General features: G+C 43.9%; 1 protein-coding gene across 1 annotated transcript in view; it reads right to left on the bottom strand.

Moving 5' to 3' along the window:
* LOC119423587 (transcription factor COE3-like) overlaps positions 1-4,954 on the bottom strand; it is a 188,040-nt gene that overhangs the window by 96,403 nt on the left and 86,683 nt on the right. The window lies entirely within an intron of this gene.

Here is a 4,954-nt window from a genome sequence, read left to right as displayed (position 1 = left end):
CTATTTGTTAAAAAAAAAAAAAAAAAAAAAAAACTGTAGTATGAGTTTTTTATAACTGCTTATTGTTGTTGCTGTTGTCCATTGTTGTCATCGTTCTTTGTTGAAATCAGGTCTCTCTTGTAAATGAGTCCTCGAGGCTCAATGGGATTTACCTGTAGAAATAAAGGTTGATTGATTGATAAATACAAGGCAAGGTATGTAGCGAAAGGTTACAATCAGAAACAAGGCATTGACTATGAAGAGACATTTTCACCAACGGCTGACATGACAAGTGTAAGAGTGATTATGCAAAAGGCAGAACAAGAAAATTTAATCCTACACCAGATGGATGTTAAAACTGCATATTTGCATGCACCTATTGATCAAGAAATTTATATAGATCAACCAGAAGGTTTTGAGAAGAAGTCTAACACAGAAGAAAAACTTGTTTGCAAGTTACAAAAGTCCCTGTACGGTCTAAAACAATCTGGCAGAAACTGGAATGCTTTACTTCATGCATATTTACACTTCCGGTTCTGGTCAGCTGATGGACAGCAGCTCCCCCGACTTCTCTGTAGTCTTTTATCATCAAACTGACCCGTTTTTCGAACCGGACTAAAGTTGGTCCCCCTTCCAACAGAATTCGGTGTTCAGTGACTCAGAGAGCCAGATGGGACTGTCCAAAAAAAATATTTTGGTCCAGGATCGGCTGCTCCCACCCCACCAGTCACTTTGAGCGCAGCCTGCCAGCCAGGTGACACCTCGAGCTGGGGAGTCGTCGCATGAAGGTCCAGTGTTTTTTTTTTCTCTCTCTTTCTGGACCCCAACAAAACGTCTCATCTTTGTGGTTCTACTTGGTTTTGACAAGAATCTCTGGGTGGTATTTTGCTGGCTTTTTCACTGGCTTTCTGCTGGACTGGCCTCTCGTGATGTCTTCTTTCGGTGTGGGGGAAGTGTACCTGTGTCCCCTGAACAGGTCCAGAACCGAACCGAGTTGGCTGTGGGGGACTTCGTCTTCAATAGAGCCGGTCTCAGCCTCAGTGAACAGCCCATTACCTCCAAACGAAGGACTGTCCACCTTCATGGGAATCGCTGTTTGCCTGGAGGAGACACTCCGATGCTTTGAAGCGCCACCCGGACCGGAGCAGGACCGGAGCAGAACCAGACCAGTGATGACTTCAGCCTCTCTGGTCAATCTCGTTGTTTTTTGCCAGGGGTGGCCTCTTGTGCTGTCGGGTGTGGCGGAGCAGACAAGCAGGGTGATGTGAAGAGAAGAGGAGTGAAGCGTGGAGTGAAGCGCGGAGTGAAGCGTGGAGGAGCTGCCTTGTGTGCTGCTTGAGAGAAGGCTGGAGATTGCATCAGAGTTGCTGCAGGCCTCTATCCAAACTCACCTGGATAATAAATAATTTTTATTCCAGATCACGCTGTTGTCCTCTGTTGACCTGAAACGAGCTAGGACCATGCCTTTTATTTCAGGAGGATTTTCTGGCAGCTCGCTCTGTTATTTGCTGCTAATTATCTGTTTCTGCCTGTTGATTCTGGATCCAGCTTCTGTTTCTCATGGGAGCATCCATCCATCCATCATTGCAGGCCTCAGCCCAAATCAAACTGCAGTTTGGCCACCTCGTCGGATTTGTTTGTCCATTTGATTTGTGACGCTTTATGGTTTGAGACTTTTCTGCACCATTCATATTATTGTCATTATTTTCAGATCTCAGACTATCTGGAGTCACTGAATCTTGTTAATACATCTGGATCTGCCCATCATTGCAACTTTCACTGTTTTTGGGTTCTAAATGATTGCGTCTTCATTAATGTTTCTCATGGTTCAATTATGTTCAACCTTTATTTAGACAGATAAATCACATTGAGTCTAGAAGACTCATTTACAAGTGAGATCTGTTTAGACAGACAAAAAGTAATGAAACTGGACACGTAGGAATTGGAGACAAAAAAATCCTACCAGAATCTTTTATCTTGGCTGAGAAGAAAAACTCTAATATTAAAAAAACAACTCGCACAAAGATGCTCTCTCCTGCACATCTGCAGAAAGAGGTGAGGACTGAACTTACCAGACCAGCTCACCTCTTGAATATCCATCCATCCATTCATCCATCCATCAATCCATCCATTAACTTTCGCTTATTCTGAAGTCAGGTCTTGGGGACAGCATACTGAGCAGGGAGGCCCAGACATCTCTTTCCACAGCCACCTCTTCCAGCTCTTCTGGGAGGATTCCAAGGCATTCCCAGGCCAACCGAGAGACATAGTCTCTCCAGAGTGTCCTGGGTCTTTTTAGGGGTCTCCTCCCAGTCGGGCATGCCTAAAGCACCTCCCTAGGGAGGCGTCCAGGGAGTATCATTTTGTTAGTATTTTTATCTAGAATGACTCTGTGTTTTTGTTCTGCTCAGAGACAGGATTATAATAAAATTATGACCTGTTTCTGACTGGTTTAAACGGGGCCAGCAACTCTAAAAAGAGTAGCCCAGGGATTCAATATCTGTCTAGGAATAAAGTTTATTTGGCTTGCTTACATCACGCAGAAAGGCTTATTTGCACCGTATCGTTTTTCCTTACACGTTAAATCATATAAGGTACAATGAGATCATACTTAGCCCGGCCCCCTCATCCACGTAATAGGCTGTGCTCTCCTTCTGCAAAAGGAGGAGTCTAGGCCCTATAAATCTGTAATGCCATGAGACATCCAGCCTTTCCGGTTCCTGATCTCACGTCATGAACCAGACTGGCCTGCGCTGTAAACTGTAAACTTTTCCTGCCTTAATTTAATACAATTGGTAAAACTTAATTCACGTTTCCTTGATTTATTGATAGTGTGAGTTGTCGCTTCGGAGGGAGGTCCGAGCTGGGGGCCAGCATGAGCTGTAGGCGGACCTAGGATCCGAGAGGAGGCCTGAGACCCACAGCTAGTAACAGTTAGCTGCAGTGGCTTGGAGCCCACATTGGCTCTCGTTATAGCACTTACCAGATGTATAAACCACCTCAACTGGCTCCTCTCGATGTGGACGAACAGTGATTCTACTCTTAGAGTTTCTCCCCGATAACTGAACTTCTCACCCTATCTTTAAGGGAGAGTCCAGCTACCCAGCAGAGGAAACTCGTTTCAACTGCCTGTATCTGCAATCTCATTCTTTCAGTCACTACCCAGAGTTCATGACGATAGGTGAGGAGGGTAGGAACGTAGACTGACCGGTAAACAGAGAGCTTTGCCTTACAGCTCAGCTATACGCCATTGAATATTTGAGACAAAAACCTCACTACCATCTCTCCAAGACATTTCCAAACCTCCACTGGTATGTCATCAGGTCCTACTGCCTTCCTTTTCTTTATTCTTTTCAGAGCTTTTTGGATTTCATCCTGACTAATCTTTTCCACTACCTGGTCCACAGTTTCTATGACCACAACTCTTCTTTCTCTTTCATTCTATTCATTCACTACCTCCTCAAAATACTCTTTCCATCTTCCCATCACACTCTCCTCACTTGTTAGAACATTACCATTCCTATCATGAACAAGTACTCTGATGCATGCTCAATAATCCAGGTAGAAAAATCCAAAAAAGTTCAAACTGGTCCTCTGAACATAAAAAAAAATAATAATTTAGAAACGTTTCGTCTCTCATCCGAGAGACTTCCTCAATCTGAGGTGCTGTATTCTGCTCAGTCTCTTAAATAGCACCTTCTCAGAGTGGATCAACCAGTTTGCTGCTTACAACTAAAACCAGCTGCTCACATGGTCCAGAAGGATCATCAGCTTAACATTGGATCATTAGCACCTGATGGCTGTTTACTGTTCACAGAGGGCTGAGTGATACTAGCAATAACAGCATTGTAAGAGGGGGACAGTTGAACCAGGAGGCTCCACCCCTGTTTAATGATGGACGGTTTCTTTTCACAAAGATGGCCTCCTTTACTCCTCTCTCAAGCCATCGTTCCTCTCTGTCCAGGATGTGAACATCTTCATCCCTGAAAGAGTGACCGCTGGCCTGGAGATGAGTGTAGACCTCAGAGTCCTGGCCTGATGATGTTGATCTTCTGTGCTGGGCCATCCTTTTGGCCAGTGGCTGTTTAGTTTCCCCGATATAAGACTGATCACAGCCCTCCTTACACTGAACAGCATACACAATATTACTCTGTTTGTGCCAGGAGACTGTGAGGTCTCAGTCTCTGATAGAGGACATTTGCAAACCGAGGTGTACTGCAAACCCACCCACACAGACCAGTAATTGCAGTTTGACTCCCATCACCCTTTGGAGCACAAGTTAGGAGTCATCAGGACTGTATCACAGAGCAGACAGCGTCCCCACTAACTCAGGAGCCAGACAGAAGGAGAAATCCCACACAAGACAGGCTCTAGAGCAATGTGGATATCCTAACTGGGCCTTCCTGAAAGAAGAAACCCAAACAGGACTCCAGTCAGTCATCAGCTGAAAAGGAGGAACCCAGACCCAGACCAGTGGTCATTCCATATGTTGAGGGAGTATCAGAGAAACTGAGACGTTTATTTTCTAAACATAACGTCTGTTGGAAAACCGGCATCCAGGTGGAAGAAGCCAGTTATAATAAGTTGAAATCAGACTATATTCAAACCAATGCTGCTAAAACGGTACCTAAAAGTTTGTTAACATTTTATATGACATTATTAAATGTTTGGTTCTATTTCTCTTAATAGAAAAAGCCAGTCATAATAAATTGAAATCAGACAATGTTCAGACCAATGCTGCTAAATGGTACCTTAAAGTTTGTTAACAGTTTGCATGACATTAGTAGATGTTTGTTTTTATCCCTTTTTAATAACTTTTTATTAGTTACTCATTGCTGGCAGAATGTGTGAAACAAAGGAAAGCCTGTACTCAACCTCAAGGAGAGGAAAAGCAAGATCAAGGATAAATTATGCGACCCCCTCTGGGTAAGCTAATTAAGAAAAGACATTAACAACTTCCAAGCTAAGAAAAGAC

This window comes from Nematolebias whitei, chromosome 17, assembly GCF_014905685.2.
Source record: "Nematolebias whitei isolate Nwh7 chromosome 17, NemWhi1, whole genome shotgun sequence".
NCBI classification, from domain to species: domain Eukaryota; kingdom Metazoa; phylum Chordata; class Actinopteri; order Cyprinodontiformes; family Rivulidae; genus Nematolebias; species Nematolebias whitei.
This window is presented reverse-complemented; position numbering and strand designations above follow the sequence as displayed.